The sequence below is a fragment of the Chiloscyllium punctatum genome, chromosome 17 (assembly GCF_047496795.1).
Source record: "Chiloscyllium punctatum isolate Juve2018m chromosome 17, sChiPun1.3, whole genome shotgun sequence".
In the NCBI taxonomy this organism is placed as follows: Eukaryota; Metazoa; Chordata; class Chondrichthyes; order Orectolobiformes; family Hemiscylliidae; genus Chiloscyllium; species Chiloscyllium punctatum.
In genome coordinates this window covers 81,932,917-81,953,948 of record NC_092755.1, presented here as the reverse complement: position 1 = coordinate 81,953,948, position 21,032 = coordinate 81,932,917, and the positions used below count along the sequence as shown (strand labels likewise).

General features: G+C 47.2%; 1 long non-coding RNA gene across 1 annotated transcript; it reads right to left on the bottom strand.

Moving 5' to 3' along the window:
- Window positions 1-6,973: 6,973 nt before the first annotated feature.
- LOC140487707 (uncharacterized) lies at window positions 6,974-20,793 on the bottom strand. Its single transcript, XR_011962876.1, has 4 exons — window positions 20,707-20,793; window positions 17,642-17,719; window positions 10,422-10,532; window positions 6,974-7,321 (listed from the first exon to the last, which is right to left on the bottom strand). It is a non-coding gene; the product is annotated as an uncharacterized lncRNA (long non-coding RNA).
- Between the last annotated feature and the right edge of the window lie 239 nt (window positions 20,794-21,032).

The following is a 21,032-nucleotide window of genomic DNA, read 5'->3' as shown; positions in this document are numbered from 1 at the left end:
ATTACAGACTGTCCACTGACCGATTAGGCTCATGGGGATCAATGACATTACTGCCATAAACCATTCAAGGAATCGATAGACGCAACTGAAACAGTGAATGGATCTCTGAGGATTTACTGGTGTCAATGGCTCACTTATCTCCAAATACAGCGTGGGAAACATTTTAAAACTATTCATTAAATTGTCGCAAGTTACCCATAGAACTTGTAGGCAATTTTTCAGTGTCTCACTTACTGGTTCATTTTCCTTGTCTTTAGGCATTTCCCATTTTGTATTTTAATCTTTAGCTTTTCAATAACAACAGCAACTTTCATTCATATAGTGCCTTTAATATTGTAGAAGTGTCCTAAGGTGCGTTATCAGAAATAAATTTGCATGCAGCTATAGAGGGCTGGGGAAACTCAGTCTGTCTAAGGTAGGGGTTGATGGATTGCTGATTGCCGATGAGCACTGCACTGCATTTAGCCCAATCAGCCATGATGGTGTTGAGTGACAAGACTGGCTGGATGGACTGAATGGCCTTTCCTGTACCTGTGTTCAATAAAGAGAAGGTCTACCCGGAGTGAGTGAGTTATTCCATGAGGGAATGTTCTAGGCTGACCCACTAGAGAAGACATCTTTACCTCCTCCTCCTCATCCAGACCCTTCAGGATCTTGCACATTTCAGTCCAATTCCCCCCTCACCCTTCCAAACTCTGAAGCAAACGAGCCACCAGTCAGTCCAACGGTTCAAATCCCACCTGCTCCAGAGGTGTGTAATGTCATCACTGACCATGCTAATGAGAAAAATGGGTTCACAAAAATAAAAGGGGACTTGGGGCCTGTGTGTGGTGCAGTGGCAATGTACCCATCCTGGACCAGGAGGCCCCTGTTCCAGTCCCACCTACTCCAGAGGCATGGACTAACATCTCTGCATAGGTTGACCAGAAAAACAGGTGAAAAAGGAGAGCGTTTAATGTCAAGGGCAACAGGGTTCAGAGGGGATTGGGTGCAACTCAGAGGGTGGTGGGGCGTGGAATGCACGTGCGGGGAGGGTAGTTAAGGTGGAAAACCTCACAGCCTTTTAAAAACTACTTGAATGGGAATTTGAAATGTCGGGGCCGAGAGCAAGAATGTGGGATTGTTGTAGGAAGTGGTGCATTGTTGAGGGGATAGACTAGATGGGCCGAAGGGTCTCTACAGTATGGTTCTATGATACACTCGGCTATGAAGATTCACTGACAGCAGCCCAGGCCAGGAAGGTTTTTATCAAATCAAATGAACACAGTTAAATAAACCGCGAGAATGGTTTGTCTCTGTAACGGTTCCTAACAGCGAGTCCCTACAATCCACTCAATACTTTTGGCTTCATTGTCCATTGAATATGAATTTTTAAAAATTTCTTTCTGGGGATGTGAGAATTGCTGGCTAAGCCAATATTTACTACCCCAGAGAGCAGCTGAGATTCAACCACATTGCTGTGGGTCTGGAGTCACATGTAGGCCAGACCAGCCTACCTTCGGGGGCTCTCCCTCACTGAGCTCAGAGTGAAGACAGCTATTTTACAGATGAACCATCCGAGAGGGGTTCAGCTCCTGTCAAAACTGTTCTCAGCCCCACCTCACCTCCCGGAGATAACCAACCGGGCAGTAACTTTATTGGGTGACCCGGTGGGTATGGAGCTCTGTCTGGGAGAAACCAGGGCCTGCCCCCAGAGTCAGGGGTCTCCCTGTGACCATGAGGTCGGGGGGGGGTCTCCCTGTGACCGTGGGGTGTTGGATTTCGGTGTTGGTACCCCCGTTGCCGAGCTGTTGATCGCCATGGTGACACACACCCTAACGATGCTGCCATTTTCCTTCTGCTGTGAGGATCCAGGGTCAGGATCTTCATCCTCAGACAGGAGCCTTTGGGCCCTGCTGTTCCTGTGGGCCCAGCATCCAGTCTGTTCAGAAACACCCCCTCCTTGGCTACGCGAGGGTCTTCCATGGGCCATCACTGACCTCTCTCACCAAGGGCACCGACAGTATTGCATTTTGGACAAGTTACTGATATGTAACAACATCTGACGAGCTCTTGAATTCACTGAAACAGTTAATCCACACCAGCAGCTGTGTTGTGAGAAATATGTCTCTCTATTCAATATTCGACATATTCCAACCAGACTCCAAGCCAAGTCTGTCCTTCAGTGAAATACTGTCTGTTGCCCGTTGAAACAATGTCATGGCATCTCTATTCAGACTAGCATGGGTCGAGAAGTACAGGAGAACTCCAATGCCTGAACATCTCCTACTCTTTGCTGTTTGAGCAGACTCATTCGTGCACAGAGTACAATCACACTGGGACATTCTCATTTTCCCTTTCTTCAGTCTGAATGCTGTTGCCTGACTGTTCTTTGGAAATTCATCATTAGTCAACAGACTCTTCTCTAATTGAGTGATACGGCCACCAAAGCATTTCAGTAGTTCTACTGTGTAAGTCAACATTATAATTGTATTGTTACAATTAGTGATTACAATTGCAATTCATTTCGTGCTGGAGGCATTCAAGAGGGGTATTGGGTAGTTATTCTGATCACAATAGTGTTATGGGGAAAAGGCAGGCAATTGGCTCGAGATAGTACAGCTGGTGCAGGTACAATTGGCCGAATGACCTCCTTTCGCCCCATTATCTGTGTTTGAGGAGATTTGTCCTATTCTCAGAAACTGAGAACATGCTCCTCCAAGTGAAAATCGGGGTGTGAAAACAACCGTTAAGACACAGAACAATGTACTTTAACACAGATACAGGAACACCATTTGTACTGAATCATAGTACAGACGTTTAAATGGTTAAATGCATACCATCTGCAATATGGTGGAGCGACACTGGCACCTACTGGTGCACAGTGAGTATTACAGTAAGAGGAGCTCGAGGGGAAAGTGGAGAAAGAACCATTGTTCTTAATCTGCTCCACATTTTGGATTACTGAAACAAATCTTTCATCTTGTTTGCAGGATGTGTAATTAATAAACTATCCTTCTCTGTTTCCTACATCTACTTTCTGCGTATGCCTCAGCACAAAGCCTGAGAATTCCTATTGGAACAGAAGGGTCCAGAGACAGTATATCCCTGTTACAGTAAAAGGGAAGGCTGGTAGGTATCGGGAATGCTGGATGACTAAAGAAATTGAGGGCTTGGTCAAGAAAAAGAAGGAAGCATATGTCAGGGATAGACAGGATACATCGAGTGAATCCTTAGAGTATAAAGGAAGTAGGAGTATACTTAAGAGGGAAATCAGGAGGGTGAAACGGGGACATGAGATAGGTTTGGCAAATAGAATTAAGGAGAATTCAAAGGGTTTTTACAAATATATTAAGGACAAAAGGGTAACCAGGGAGAGGTCAAAGATCAGCAAAGCGGCCTTTGTGTGATGCTTGCAGGAGATGGGGTAGATACTAAACAAGTATTTTATATCAGTATTTACTGTGGAAAAGGATATGGAAGATATAGACTGTAGGGAAATAGATGGTGACACCTTAAAAAATCTCCAAATTACAGAGGAGGAAGTGCTGGATGTCTTGAAACACATAAAGGTGGATAAATCCCCAGGACCTGATCAGGTGTACCCGAGAACTCTGTGGGAAGTTAGAGAAGTGATTGCTGGGCCTCTTGCTGAGATATTTGTATCATTGATAGTCACAGGTGAGGTGCCGGAAGACTGGAGGTTGGCAAACGTGATGCCACTGTTTAAGAAGGGCAGTACAGACAAGCCAGGGAACTATAGACTGACCTCGGTGGTGGGCAAGTTGTTGGAGGGAATCCTGAGGGATAGGATGGACATGTATTTGGAAAGGCAAGGACTGATTAGGGATAGTCAACATGGCTTTGTGCGTGGGAAATCATGTCTCACAAACTTGATTGAGTTTTTTGAAGAAGTAACAAAGAAGATTGATGAGGGCAGAGCAGTAGATGTGATCTATATGGAATTCAGTAAGGTGTTCGACAAGGTTCCCCAGGGGAGACTGATTAGCAAGGTTAGATCTCATGGAATACAGGGAGAACGAGCCATTTGGATACAGAATTGGCTCAAAGGTAGAAGACAGAGGGTGGTGGTGGAGGGTTGTTTTTCAGACTGGAGGCCTGTGACCAGTGGAGTGCCACAAGGATCAGTGCTGGGCCCTCTACTTTTTGTCATTTACATAAATTATTTGGATGCGAGCATAAGAGATATGTTCAGTAAGTTTGCAGATTACACCAAAATTGGAGGTGTAGTGGACAGTGAAGAGGGTTACCTCAGATTACAACAGGATCTGGACCAGATGGGCCAATGGGCAGAGAAGTGGCAGATGGAGTTTAATTTAGATAAATGTGAGGTGCTACATTTTGGGAAATCAAATCTTAACAGGACTTATACACTTAATGGTTAGGTCCTGGGGAGTGTTGCTGAACAAAGAGACCTTGGAGTGCAGGTTCATAGCTCCTTGAAAGTGGAGTCGCAGGTAGATAGGATAGTGAAGAAGGCGTTTGGTATGCTTTCCTTTATTGGTCAGAGTATTGAGTACAGGAGTTGGGAGGTCATGTTGCACCTGTACAGGACATTGGTTAGGCCACTTGGAATATTCTGTGCAATTCTGGTCTCCTTCCTATCGGAAAGATGTTGTGAAACTTGAAAGGGTTCAGAAAAGATTTACAAGGATGCTGCCAGGGTTGGAGGATCTGAGCTACAGGGGGAGGTTGAACAGGCTGGGGCTGTTTTCCCTGGAGCGTTGGAGGCTGAGGGGTGATCTTATAGAGGTTTACAAAATTGAGGGGCATGGATAGGATAAAAAGATAAAGTCTTTTCCCTGGGATCGGGGAGTCCAGAACTAGAGGGCATAGGTTTAGGGTGAGAGGGGAAAAATATAAGAGACCTAAGGGGCAAATTTTTCATGCAGAGGGTGGTACGTGTATGGAATGAGCTGCCAGAGGAAGTGGTAGAGGCTAATACGATTGCAACATTTAAAAGACATCTGGATGGGTATATGAATAGGAAGGGTTTGTAGGGATATGGGCCAAGTGCTGGCAAATAGAATTAGATTAGGTTGGGATATCTGGTCGGCATGGATGAGTTGGCCCAAGGGGTCTATTTTTGTGCTGTACACCTCTGTGACTCTGACCTCCCAACTCCTGTACTCAATACTCTGACCAATAAAGGAAAGCATACCAAACGCCTTCTTCACTATCCTATCTACCTGCGACTCTCCTTTCAAGGAGCTATGAACCTGCACTTCAAGATCTCTTTGTTCAGCAACACTCCCTAGGACCTTACCATTAAGTGTATAAGTCCTGCTAAGATTTGATTTCCCAAAATGTAGCACCTCACATTTATCTAAATTAAACTCCATCTGCCACTTCTCTGCCCATTGGCCCATCTGGTCCAGATCCTGTTGTAATCTGAGGTAACCCTCTTCGCTGTCCACTACACCTCCAATTTTGGTGTAATCTGCAAACTTACTGAACATATCTCTTATGCTCGCATCCAAATAATTTATGTAAATGACAAAATGTCGAGGACCCATCACCGATCCTTGTGGCACTCCACTGGTCACAGGCCTCCAGTCTGAAAAACAACCCTCCACCACCACCCTCTGTCTTCTACCTTTGAGCCAGTTCTGTATCCAAATGGCTAGTTCTCCCTGTATTCCATGAGATCTAACCTTGCTAATCAGTCTCCCATGGGGAACCTTGTCGAACGCCTTACTGAAGTCTATGTAGATCACATCTACCGCTTTGTCCTCATCAATCCTCTTTGTTACTTCTTCAAAAAACTCAATCAAGTTTGTGACATGATTTCCCACGCACAAAGCCATGTTGACTATCCCTAATCAGTCCTTGCCTTTCCAAATACATGTACATCCTGTCCCTCAGGATTCCCTCCAACAACTTGCTTACCACCACGTCAGGCTCACTGGTCTATAGTTCCCTGGCTTGTTCTTACCACCCTTCTTAAACAGTGGCACCACGTTTGCCAACTTCCAGTCTTCTGGCACCTCACCTGTGACTATCGATGATACAAATATCTCAACAAGAGGCCCAGCAATCACTTCCCTAGCTTCCCATAGAGTCCTAGGGTACACCTGATCAAGTCCTGGGAATTTATTCACTTTTAGGCGTTTCAAGACACTCAGCACTTCCTCCTCTATAATATGGAGATTTTGCAAGATGTCACCATCTATTTCCCTACAGTCTATATCTTCCATATCCTTTTCCACAGTAAATACTGATATAAAATACTTGTTTAGTATCTTCCCCATCTCCTGCGGCTCCACACACACAGGCCGCCTTGCTGATCTTTGAGGGGCCCTATTCTCTCTCTAGTTACCCGTTTGTCCTAGTCCTTATTATACCTCTGAGGAGAGATTTATTTTTCTTAACTTCCTGCTCCAGTAATCAATACCTACTCCTTTAAAGGCTGTGAGTTATGGGTTTGATTCTGACATTCACTCTGGAATTAAACTTTGCAAAAGATTTACCAGTTGAATTCCCGCTTTGACCCACATTTTCAAGTGCTCTCTCTGTCTCAGTCCCAATCTCCCTCATTCTGACTCTACACCTCACTCTCAAACCTCTCCACCTCTTTGTCTCTCTTTATTGCTCTGGTGGATGTAGGTACCTCTGACAAACTAGCCTACAATTTCTCGTGTCAGCCCCATCACTTGTGTGCAGTGTACACCTTGATTTGTATTTACTTAGTAAGCAGGAGAATTAAAATCACAATGAGCGTCATCAGTGGCTGGCCTGGCATTTATTGTCCATCCCTGCCCGCACGTTGAGAGTTCCTGGCAGTGACCCTCCCAAAAGGCCAACGTTCTGGAGGTAATCTCAACTCTGCACAATGTCAGTCTTGGCACAATCAAATCAAGAAAGGGGGTGTCTACAGAACGAAAAGTATTTCACTTTGGAATCCAGTGTCATAGATACTATTATTTTGTTTTGCAGTGAATTCAAAACCACACTGTCCACTCTTTTTGCAATTGTTTTATCAGTTCAATTAAATCAGTTTTAAGGTGTAGCTTCTGCTACTTTTTTGGAATTCTGTTGATCGTTATGAAATTATGCCATTTTAATGCTATGAATTTTTAAGTCTGGGATGTTGAGCCTGTCTGTGGTCATTCAGGAGCTGCAGTCATTCCAATGTTCTGTTGTTTGTGTCTTTGTGAAGGAGAGTTGGATCTTATTCCTGAACAGGAACAAAGCTCCTGGTGAACTTTATGCTCTTGTTCCACCTTGGAAGGATCTATCTCCAGTTAGAGAGGCGTGCACTGGCCACAACACCTCCAAGGGCAACAACTGCTCCCCCGATTAACCACCTCCACGAAATGCTCTAGAAAACAGATACAGACAACATAGGGGTGAGAGCAGCCAAACAGCATTCATGACACAACTTCCTGATTTGTGCGGACTGAATCCACAGTGGCACAGTACGCTGCTCTTATGCCACTAGGGCCAGAGGCCTGTGGGTTCAAGTCTTGCTCTAACACACCTGAACTGTGTAACGAGGCTGACACAACCTGTGCAGCACTGAGGGAATACTGCACTGCCAGAGCGATTGGTTTTTGTATGGGACATTAAATCAGGTCTCTGTCTGCCTCTTGGATAGGCCTGAAAGATGAAGTGATGCTATTTGAACAAGAGAGGATAATCTCTCCCCAGTCTCTTGCCCACAAATATTCCCCTGATTCACTGCTTGTTGCTCTATTCCCTGCTTTATAATTGAACTTAAACTTCAAATGTACTTCATTAATTTAAGAGCTAATCAAGAACCGAGCTATCTCTGACTTAATGACACTCACTCAATCTCTTTGTCTCCATAGCCCTCTGCTGTCATGGATTTCACACAGTTCCCCACCCTCTGGCTGAAAAAAATTCTTCCAAATGGTCGTCCTTTCACTCTGAAGCCCAGCCCCAGGTCCGAGTCTCTCCTACTCAGAGAAATATCTTCTCCGTGTCCACTACACCAAGGTCTCTCAGTATTCAGTAAGTTTCAATCAGATCCGACCATGTCCTTCTAAAGTCCTAGTACAGACCCCGAATCTTCAACCACTCCTCATATGACAACACCTTCTTCCCTGGGATCTTGCTTGTCAATCTCCTGTGCCCACCCCCCCCAATGCCCACACACCCTTCCACAGATACTGGGCCCAAAGCTGCTTGCACTATTCCAAATGTGGTCTGGCCAGAGCCTGACACAGCCCCTGAACAAAATGAACCGAGGAATCTGACATGAAAAGTGACTAAAAGAAACGTGTGTTTACAAACATTGACGGGCACACCAGCTATAACGGTGAGGGATTTTGCAGTCCACCTGGGAGACCAGGCTGATGCTGGTTTAAATACTCAATACCCAGCACTGTTCACAATGCAGTACACCCTCAGCACTGCCCTACATGGTCACCTTCAGTGTGTGTTCAACCCAGGGCTGTTGGGAAGTAAGACGCTGAAGATTGATGGGAGCTGGGTATACGTGTGTGAAACCTTGGGGTCGGATATAGAAATCTACCACTTCCTCACACAGCGAGAGACGTTGCTGGACAGTAAGGTACAAACCAATAGAATCAAAACACGAATCGCAGACTGGCAAAAATAGCACAAAGACGTGAAAAGCAGCATCATCTCAGTATAACACTGGGATACAGTACTGGTGGGGACAGGTCTGTCACTGTATAACACTGGGGTACAGTACTGGTGGGGACAGGTCTGTCACTGTATAACACTGGCGTACAGTACGGGTGGGGACAGGTATGTCACTGTATAACACTGGTGTACAGTACGGGTGGGGACAGGTATGTCACTGTATAACACTGGCGTACAGTACGGGTGGGGACAGGTATGTCACTGTATAACACTGGCGTACATTACCGGTGGGGACAGGTATGTCACTGTATAACACTGGGGTACAGTACTGGTGGGGACAGGTATGTCACTGTATAACACTGGGGTACAGTACTGATGGGGACAGGTATGTCACTGTATAACACTGGGGTACAGTACTGATGGGGACAGGTATGTCACTGTATAACACTGGGGTACAGTACTGGTGGGGACAGGTATGTCACTGTATAACACTGGGGTACAGTACTGATGGGGACAGGTCTGTACTGTATAACACTGGGGTACAGTACTGGGGGGACAGGTCTGTCACTGTATCACACTGGTGTACAGTACTGGTGGGGACAGGTCTGTCTCTGTGTAACACTGGGGTACAGTACTGGTGGGGACAGGTCTGTCACTGTATAACACCGGGGTACAGTACTGGTGGGCACAGGTCCGTCCCTGTATAACACCGGGGTACAGTACTGGTGGGGACAGGTCCGTCCATGTATAACACTGGGGTACAGTACTGGTGTCACCAGGTTTGTCCCTGATTAAGACTAGGGTTATTGTTAGAAATTGCTGGCAGTACATGAAAAATCCTAGAGTACTTTAATGAACAAAGAGAATTGACTGTTTTGAGTGTCTTTTAAAATGTTAGTATTGTCTACTCTCATAATTTGTGCCTGCAGGGTCTGTCACATCCCTTCACCAGGACATTGACAACTCACTATCAACCTATTCCAAATACTGGCTCAGAGTCATTTTCTCTGGGCAGGCAGTGTACTGTCACTTTCAATCCTGGGAAGGCCAAGCAACTTGAGGTCATTTCTCTACAAAAGAGAATTTCGAACTTTAAAATTATTTTAAAAAGTTAGGTGGTGTCATTGTACAGCCATTTCCTTCTGCAGTAGAGATGAAAACTTGGAGCCATAAATCTGCCCCTGAATTCAACAAAGAATTTAGTTTGATTTTCTTTACCCCGAGAGTGGTACTCCCTGCAAGAGGGAACAAACAGAAACAGAAATTCCTGGAGACCTCTGCGGATCTGACAGCATCTGTGGACACACAACAGAGTTAATGTTTCTGTAATGTTCATCTTGTTTATCATGCACTTTCTCTGCAGCTGTAACTTTGTATTGCTCGCTCTGTTCTGATGTTTATATGGTATGATCTGCACGCAAAACAGAACTTTTCACTGGACCTGGGTACATGTGAAAATAATAAACCAAATCCAATCAAAATCAAACTCGAGTTCGGTGACCCTGACTCCAGTTCTGAAGAAGGGTCACTGGACTGAAACGCATTATTTCTGCTTCTCTCTGCACAGATGCTGCCAGACCTGCTGGTTTCTCCAGTAGTTTCTGATCACGAGCATCTGCTGCGGTACGTTTTATTTCAGTTTGAGAAGAATGTGGAAGGGTAATACAACAGAAGTCATTAATGTGAAGTTAAATAAGTGCACAAAGGAGAACAGAATAGAAGGTTCCGCAGATTGAGTGGATGAGGGGGTTTCAAGGTAATCTTTTCAGGTGAATTCTCAGGCCCACTGCAATACTCTTATCAAATTCTATGCAATGCTTCTCGAACATTGCAAACAGAAAAGCACTCACTATTTTTCTCTGATGAGTGTTATTACTAGAAGCCATATTCTTTCTTTCACCTTGACTTCTGTGTTGATCCAACAATCCCTTCATCGCAAAATCTATATCATGCTGAACCATCTGAGGGAAAACCGAAGAAAACACAAAGTTATCAACAGCACTCACACAACAGCACTCACATAACAACCCATCATTTATTTAGGAAGGAAAAACTAGGAAATATATAATCTTGCTAAAACTATTGTAATGTGGGATAAACACCAGTTCCATCACACCAGTGTTATACAGTGACAGACCAGTCCCCCACCAGTACTGTAGCCCAGTGTTATACAGTGATAGACTGCTCACCACCAGTACTGTACCCCAATGTTATACTGGGACAGACCTGTCCCCACCAGTACTGTACCCAGTGTTATAGAGCAACAGACCAGTCCCCACCAGTACTGTACCCCAGTGCTATACAGTGACAGACCTGGCCCCACCAGTACAGTACCGCCCTCTTATACAGTGACAGACCTGTCCCCACCAGTACAGTACCCCCGTGTTATACAGTGACAGACCTGTCCCCACCAGTACAGTACCAGTGTTATACAGTGACAGACCTGTCCCCACCAGTAAAGTACCAGTGTTATACAGGGACAGACCTGTCCCCACCAGTACAGTACCACAGCATTATACAGGGACAGACCTGCCCCACCAGTAGTACCCCAGTGTTATACAGTGACAGACCTGTCCCCCCAGTACTGTACCCTGGTGTTATACAGGGACAGACCTGTCCCCACCAGTACTGTACCCCAGTGTTACACAGTGACAGACCGGTCCCCACCAGTACTGTACCCCAGTGTATATACAGGGACAGACACATCCCCACCAGTACTGTACCCCAGTGTTAGACAGGGACAGACCAGTCCCCACCAGTACTCTACCCCTGTGTTATACAGTGACAGACCTTTCCCCCCTACTACCGTACCCCAGTGTTATACAGTGACAGGCCTGTCCCCACCAGGACTGTAACCCAGTGTTATACAGGGACAGACCAGTTCCCACTAGTTCAGTTCCCCAGTGATATACAGTGACAGGCCTGTCCCCACCAGGACTGAAACCCAGTGTTATACAGGGACAGACCAGTCCCCACTAGCACAGTACCCCAGTGTTATACAGTGACAGACCTGTCCCCACCAGTACAGAAGCTGAAAATGTGTTGCTGGAAAAGCGCAGCAGGTCAGGCAGCATCCAAAGAGCAGGAGAATCGACGTTTCGGGCATGATCCCTTCTTCAGGAATGAGGAAAGTGTGTCCAACAGACTAAGATAAAAGGTAGGGAGGAGGGACTTGGGGGAGGGGCGTTGGAAATGCGATAGGTGGAAGGAGGTCAAGGTGAGGGTGATAGGCTGGAGTGGGGTGGGGGCGGAGAGGTCAGGAAGAAGATTGCAGGTTAGGAAGGCGGTGCTGAGTTCGAGGGATTTGACTGAGACAGGGTGGGGGGAGGGGAAATGAGGAAACTGGAGAAATCGGAATTCATCCCTTGTGGTTGGAGGGTTCCTAGGCGGAAGATGAGGCGCTCTTCCTCCAGCTGTTGTATTGCTATGGTCTGGCAATGGAGGAGTCCAAAGACCTGCATGTCCTTGGTGGAGTGGGAGGGGGAATTGAAGTGTTGAGCCATGGAATGGTTGGGTTGGTTGGTCCGGGTGTCCCAGAGGTGTTCTCTGAAACGTTCCGCAAGTAGGTGGCCTGTCTCCACAATATAGAGGACGCAATATCGGATGCAGTGGATGCAGTAAATGATGTGTGTGGAGGTGCAGGTGAATTTGTGGCGGATATGGAAGGATTCCCTGGGGCCTTGGAGGGAAGTAAGGGGGGGAGGTGTGGGCGCAAGTTTTGCATTTCTTGCGGTTGCAGGGAAGGTGCCGGGAGTGGAGGTTGGGTTGATGTGGGCTGTGGACCTGACGAGGGAGTCACGGAGGGAGTGGTCTTTTCGGAATGCTGATAGGGGAGGGGAGGGAAATATATCCCTGGTGGTGGGGTCCGTTTGGAGGTGGCGGAAATGACGACGGATGATACGATGTATCTGGAGGTTGGTGGGGTGGTAGGTGAGGAGCAGTGGGGTTCCGTCCTGGTGGCAATACCACAGTGCGTTTCAGGGACAGACCTATACCCACCAGTACAGTACCCCCATGTTATACAGTGACAGACCTGTCCCCACCAGTAGTACGCCAGTGGTATATAGTGACAGAGCTGTCCCCACCAGTACAGTACCCCCGTGTTATACAGGGATAGACCAGTCCCCAGCAGCACAGTACCCCAGTATTATACAGTGACAGACCTGTCCCCACCAGTACAGTACCAGTGTTATACAGTGACAGACCTGTCCCCACCAGTACAGTACCAGTGTTATACAGTGACAGATCTGTCCCCGCCAGTACAGTACCCCCATGTTATACAGTAACAGACCAGTCCCCACCAGTACAGTACCAGTGTTATACAGGGACAGACCTGTCCCCACCAGTACAGTACCACAGTGTTATACAGTGACAGATCTGTCCCCGCCAGTACAGTACCCCCGTGTTATACAGTGACAGACCTGTCCCCAGCAGTACAGTAACAATGTTATACAGGGACAGACCTGTCCCCAGCAGTACTGTACCACAGTGTTATACAGGGACAGACCTGTCCCCACCAGTACAGTACCACAGCGTTATACAGGGACAGACCTGCCCCACCAGTAGTACCCCAGTGTTATACAGTGACAGACCTGTCCCCCCAGTACTGTACCCTGGTGTTATACAGGGACAGACCTGTCCCTACCAGTACTGTACCCCAGTGTTAGACAGGGACAGACCAGCCCCACCAGTACTCTACCCCTGTGTTATACAGTGACAGACCTTTCCCCCCTACTACTGTACCCCAGTGTTATACAGTGACAGACCTGTCCCCACCAGGACTGTAAACCAGTGTTATACAGGGACAGACCTGTCCCCCAGTACTGTACCCTGGTGTTATACAGGGACAGACCTGTCCCCACCAGTACTGTACCCCAGTGTTACACAGTGACGGACCGGTCCCCACCAGTACTGTACCGCAGTGTATATACAGGGACAGACCCGTCCCCACCAGTACTGTACCCCAGTGTTAGACAGGGACAGACCAGTCCCCACCAGTACTCTACACTGTGTTATACAGTGACAGACCTGTCCCCCCTACTATTGTACCCCAGTGTTATACAGTGACAGACCTGTCCCCACCAGTACAGTACCCCAGTGTTATACAGTGACAGACCTGTCCCCACCAGTACAGAAGCTGAAACTGTGTTGCTGGAAAAGCGCAGCAGGTCAGGCAGCATCCAAAAGAGCAGGAGAATCGACGTTTTGGGCATGATCCCTTCTTCAGGAATGAGGAAAATGTGTCCAACAGGCTAAGATAAAAGGTAGGGAGGAGGGACTTGGGGAAGGGCATTGGAAATGCGATAGGTGGAAGGAGGTCAAGGTGAGGGTGATAGGCCGGAGTGGGGTGGGGGCGGAGAGGTCAGGAAGAAGATTGCAGGTTAGGAAGGTGGTGCTGAGTTCGAGGGATTTGACTGAGACAGGGTGGGGGGAGGGGAAATGAGGAAACTGGAGAAATCGGAATTCATCCCTTGTAGTTGGAGGGTTCCTAGGCGGAAGATGAGGCGCTCTTCCTCCAGCTGTTGTATTGCTATGGTCTGGCAATGGAGGAGTCCAAAGACCTGCATGTCCTTGGTGGAGTGGGAGGGGGAATTGAAGTGTTGAGCCACGGAATGGTTGGGTTGGTTGGTCCGGGTGTCCCAGAGGTGTTCTCTGAAACGTTCCGCAAGTAGGTGGCCTGTCTCCACAATATAGAGGACGCAATATCGGATGCGTGGATGCAGTAAATGATGTGTGTGGAGGTGCAGGTGAATTTGTGGAGGATATGGAAGGATTCCCTGGGGCCTTGGAGGGAAGTAAGGGGGGGAGGTGTGGGCGCAAGTTTTGCATTTCTTGCGGTTGCAGGGAAGGTGCCGGGAGTGGAGGTTGGGTTGATGTGGGCTGTGGGCCTGACGAGGGAGTCACGGAGGGAGTGGTCTTTTCGGAATGCTGATAGGGGAGGGGAGGGAAATATATCCCTGGTGGTGGGGTCCGTTTGGAGGTGGCGGAAATGACGACGGATGATACGATGTATCTGGAGGTTGGTGGGGTGGTAGGTGAGGAGCAGTGGGGTTCCGTCCTGGTGGCAATACCACAGTGTGATTCAGGGACAGACCTATACCCACCAGTACAGTACCCCCATGTTATACAGTGACAGACCTGTCCCCACCAGTAGTACGCCAGTGGTATATAGTGACAGAGCTGTCCCCACCAGTACAGTACCCCCGTGTTATACAGTGACAGACCTGTCCCCACCAGTAGTATGCCAGTGGTATATAGTGACAGAGCTGTCCCCACCAGTACAGTACCCCCGTGTTATATAGGGACAGACCAGTCCCCAGCAGCACAGTACCCCAGTGTTATACAGTGACAGACCTGTCCCCACCAGTACAGTACCACAGTGTTATACAGTGACAGATCTGTCCCCAACAGTACTGTACCCCAGTGTTATACAGGGAGAGACCGGTCCCCACCAGTACTGTACCACAGTGTTATACAGAGACAGACCAGTCCCCAGCAGTACAGTACCCCAGTGTTATACAGTGACAGACCTGTCCCCACTAGTACAGTACTACAGTGTTATACAGGGACAGACTTGTCCCCACCAATAAAGTACCCCAGTGTTGTACAGGGACAGACCTGTCCCCATGAGTATTGTACCCCAGTGTTATACAGTGACAGATCTGTCCCCACCAGTACTGTACCAACAGTGTTACACAGGGACAGACCGGTCCCCACCTGTACAGTACCCCAGTGTTATACAGTGACAGACCTGTCCCCACCAATAAAGTACCCCAGTGTTGTACAGGGACAGACCTGTCCCCACCAGTACAGTACCCCAGTGCTATACAGTGACAGACCTGGCCCCACCAGTACAGTACCGCCCTCTTATACAATGACAGACCTGTCCCCACCAGTACAGTACCACAGTGTTATACAGGGACAGACCAGTCCCCACCAGTACTCTACCCCTGTGTTATACAGTGACAGACCTTTCCCCCCTACTACTGTACCCCAGTGTTATACAGTGACAGGCCTGTCCCCACCAGGACTGTAACCCAGTGTTATACAGTGACAGACCAGTCCCCACCAGTACTGTACCACAGTGTTATACAGGGACAGACCTGTCCCCGCCAGTACAGTACCCCCGTGTTATACACTGACAGATCTGTCCCCACCAGTACTGTACCCCAGTGTTATACAGTTACAGACCTGTCCCCACCAATAAAGTACCCCATTGTTATACATTGACAGACCTGTACCCGCCAGTACAGTACCCCCGTGTTATACAGTGACAGACCTGTCCCCACCAGTACAGTACCCCAGTGTTGTACAGTGACAGATCTGTCACCACCAGTACAGTACCCCCGTGTTATACAGTGACAGATCTGTCCCCACCAGTACAGTACCCCATGTTATATATTGACAGACCTGTTACTGCCAGTATAGTACCTCAGTGTTGTACAGTGACAGACCTATCCCCACCAGTACGGTACCCCATTGTTATACATTAACAGACCTGTTACCGCCAGTACAGTACCCCAGTGTTGTACAGTGACAGACCTGTCCCCACCAGTACGGTACCAACAGTGTTATACAGGTACAGACCTGTCCCCACCAGGACTGTACCCCAAGTGTTATACAGGGACAGACCTGGCCCCAGCAGTACAGTACCCCAGTGTTATACAGTGACAGTCCTGTCCCCACCAGTACAGTACCACAGTGTTGTACAGGGACAGACCTGTCCCCACGAGTACTGTACCCCAGTGCTATACAGTGACAGACCTGTCCCCACCTGTACTGTACCCCAGTGTTATCCAGAAACAGACTGGTCCCCACCAGGACTGTGCACCAGTGTTATACAGGGACAGACCTGTTCCCACCAGTACAGTACCCCCGTGTTATACAGTGACAGACCTGTCGCTAACAGTACAGTACCCCAGTGTTATACAGCGACAGACCTGTCCCCACCAGTACAGTACCCCCGTGTTATACAGTGACAGACCTGTCCCCACCTGTACAGTACCCCCGTGTTATACAGTGACAGACCTGTCCCCACCAGTACTGTCCTACAGTGTTATACAGGGACAGACCTGTCCCCACCAGTACTGTACCACAGTGTTATACAGGGACAGACCTGTCCCCACCAGTACAGTACCCCAGTGTTGTACAGGGACAGACCTGTCCCCACCAGTACAGTACCCCAGTGTTATACTGGGACAGACCTGTCCCCACCAGTACAGTACCCCAGTGTTGTACAGGGACAGACCTGTCCCCACCAGTAGTACCCCAGTGCTATACAGTGACAGAGCTGTCCCCGCTAGTACAGTACCCCCGTGTTATACAGTGACAGACCTGTCCCCCCAGTACTGTACCACAGTGTTATACAGGGACAGACCTGTCCCCACCAGTACAGTACCCCAGTGTTGTACAGGGACAGACATGTCCCCACCAGTAGTACCCCAGTGCTATACAGTGACAGAGCTGTCCCCGCTAGTACAGTACCCCCGTGTTATACAGTGACAGACCTGTCCCCCCAGTACTGTACCACAGTGTTATACAGGGACAGACCTGTCCCCAACAGTACAGTACCACAGTGTTATACAGGGACAGACCTGTCCGCAGCAGTACAGTACCACAGTGCTGTTCAGGGAAAGACCTGCCCCCACCAGTACAATACCCCAGTATTATACAGTGACAGACCTGTCCCCATCAGCTCCTGTAGGAGATAAACACATACACACAGAGACCATTTCAGAATGAGATGGTGAAACATTTCTTCACTCCAAGACTATTGAACCTGTGGTAGTCCCTCCCACACCGGAGAGATTGTGGATATGTTGAGAATTTATTCCAGAAAGTGATTGATACCTTTTTAAATGTTAAAGCTATCCAGTGTCATGGAGAGAAGTGGGAAATAGCATTGTGTAGAGCATCAGCCCCTATGTTAATGAATGGCAGTGCCGGCTGGAAGGGTGGAATAACCATTCGTGTTCCTGGTTTCTGTGTCAATCAATTGGAAATGTTAGAATGATGGCTCCCATTTCATGTAGCAAATATCTTTTCCTCAACATTGACCATGAGAACGTACCTTACTCCCGGAGGTCAGTGCCAAAACTTCCCTCAGAGCTGAGATAGCCTGGGAATAATATCCTTGACGGATTAATACCTGTTTAAAACAAAATGAATCTTTTGTTACTGTGTGAAAATACTTCTTTGCTAACTCGCACCAGATCAGAAGCAAAAATAATAAACCTCAGTCTGAACATAATCGATGTCTTTTCAGCCTGTGTTAGATTTCCGCAGACACACCAAGACATATCTCATGCTGATAAATCTTGGACAAACACTTGATCCTTCATTCTCTATCTTGCAGCATACACGATATATTGACTGAAATCCAAACTCCTGTCTTACAGAGGATTTACAAGGTAGGAATACACCAAGTCATCTAGACCAAAGCTTATGTTCCACAAGAAGTTACTCCTTCAACATCACCCCCTGCCCCTTCACCTCCTCCACCCTTTTGGGTGTTTATTCCTCTGGCCTTTTAAATGAATTAATTATTTTGACTTTCCTCAATTATCTTTTGTGATGGGGTGTTCCACATTCAAACTACGCTTTGGATGAAATCATAGGATCTCTATAGTGTGGAAGCAGGCCATTCAGCCCACTGTGTCCACATCAACCCACCAAAGAGCATCCCACCCAGACCCACTGTATCCCTGCATTTCCCAGGGCTAACCCACCTAGCCTGCACCTCCCTGCACACTACGCTCCAATTTAGCAATCCGACTATCCTGCACATCTTCCGAGTGTAGGAGGAAACCCACACAGACACGGGGAGAAGGTGCAAACTCCACACAGACAGTCGCCCAAGGCTAGAATCGAACTCGGGTCCCTGCTGCTGTCCCAAATGGTCTCCTGAGAATGCAATACGAATTTATTAAGAACTATTTTATATTGACAACCCGTTAGATTTGTGGTGCCCAATAATCAGAAACCTTTTCCTTTTGTCCACCCTCAGAAATGCACTTGTAAGTCTCCACACTGTTGGACTGCATCTCCCCATCACCTTTTCCATCCCTTTGTGAGAGAGCTCTTGCTGATTTACTGAATCCTGATATTGCTGTACTCTGAGTTCTGGCATTATCCTTGTAAACACCTTCAGCGAGAACTCCAAACGTACAAGTTCAGTTTGTCCAGTTGGAGAAATATTTCCAACCCATCACATTTTCGGCACCTGTGTTATAGTGTGTGTTTGGGTTTCTCTGCCTAAGAGGGAGTGCAGTGAAGATTCACTCTGCTGATACCAGCGATGGCTGGACCTTCTTCAGAGGAGAGATTGATTTGACTGGGTTTGTGTTCAGTAGAGATTAGAAAAAAAGATGGGGGGGTGGGATCTGATTGAAATGTCAAACAGGGCTGGACAGTCTAGAGGGAGAAAGTGAGGGCTGCAGATGCTGGAGATCAGAGTTGAAGAGTGGGGTGCTGGAAAAGCACAGCAGGTCAGGCAGCATCTGAGGAGCAGGAAAATTGACATTTCGGGCATAAGCCCTTCATCAGGACAGTCTAGATGCAGGGAGGATGTTTCCCTGGGCCCGGGAGTCTAGACCCAGGTGACAGTCTCAGGATACGGGGTAGACAATTGAGGACTGAGCTGAGGAGAAAGATCTTCTAACCCTGTCAAACTCTCCACCAGAGAAGCTTGGGGAAGCCAGTCACTCTACATATTCAAAAAAGAGATTGATAATTTTTTTCAACATTGAAGGCATCAAGGGGGATTGAGACAAATGGAAATATGGTGCTGATTTAATTTTTATTCTTGCATGGGATGAAAGTGTCACTGGCTGGGTCAGCACTTATTGTCCATCCCTAATTATCCAGAGGGCAGTTAAGAGTCAACCACATTGCTGTGGGTCTGGAGTCACATGTAGGCCAGACCAAGTAAGGATGGCAGCTTCCTTCCCTACAGGACAGTATTGAACAAGATGGGGTTTTTCCCGACAATGGATTCATGGTCATCATTAGACTTTTAATTCTAGATTTATTTTTAAACTAAATTCACATCCTACCATCTGCCATGGCAGGATTTGAATCCAGGTCCTCAGTACCAACGGTCTAATGATGATACCACGAGGCCATCATTGCCCCACGGTTGAGATAATGGCAGAACAGACTCAAAGAGGTGAATGGCCAGTCATGCTCCCAGTTTCTTTGTTCCCTGCTATTTGCTCCCACATGGAAATGGTCACAAAAATTGGCCTTTAAAATATTAGCATAGAGCAGAATGTGACGGAAAATCATTATTAACATGTTGTGAAATAAAGCTTTGTTGATTTGGAGGAGCTGGTGTTGGACTTGGGGGGGAACAAGGTTAAAAATCACACAGCACCAGGTTATAGTCCAACAGGTTTATTTGGAAGCACTAGCTTTCAGAGTACTGCTCCTCAAACACCAGAGAGTGCTCCGAAAGCTAGTGCTTCCAAATAAACCTGTTGGACTATAACCTGGTGCTGTGTGATTTTTAACTTTGTTGAGTCACACAGCAACTGTAAAATACAAATTCGATGTAATAGATATTCAGTCATTCCCATTCCATCAGGGCCATTTTAGTGTGATACATATACTGATCCACTGCTCTGTAACTATATAAAGTGATATAATTACCAGTAATTCAAACCTTTCGCACCACTGATTTTCATTTATTTTCTTTTTATGACTTTCCTATTTTTTACTTCGCAAATAAAACAGGAATATTGATCAAACAGCATTATTCTAAACCTCTGGTATCCATTTTTGTGAGATTCAGATTTGCCAAAACTAATCTTATCTTGTAGGTTATTTTGATGAAATTAAACAGTGTGATATTAACCAGAACCAGAAAGAGAAAAACATTTCTTTTAAATATCGCGAACAGACTAATCTTTAAATAGATAGTTTTTGTCACAATGATGTCACTGTACTATTTGTAAGCTAAGGCAGGGTGTACATCAAATATACTACCAATGAACAATCGCAAAAAGATCGCTGAATCCCTTCCCGCCAACATCCTGAGGGCTCTCATTCACCAGAATCTGAACTGATCTAACCATATAAACACAGTGGCTGCAAAAAGCAGGTCAGAGGCTAGGAATCCTGCAGCCAGTAACTTACCTCCTGACTCCCCAAAACCTGTTCATCATCTACAAGGCACAAGTCAGGAGTGTGATGGAATAATCCCTATTTGCCCCAGACGAATGCAGCCCCCACAACACTCAATAAACTTGACTCCATCCAGGACAAAGCAGCCGCCTGACTGGCACCACACCCACTCCCTCCACCACTGACGCTCAGTCGCAGCAGGATGTACCATTTACAAGATACACTGCAGAAATTCACCAGGGATCGTCAGGCAGCACCTTCCAAACCCACGCCCACTTCCATCAGGCAGGACAAGGGGCAGCAGATACATGGGAACACCACTCCCTGCAAGTTCCCCT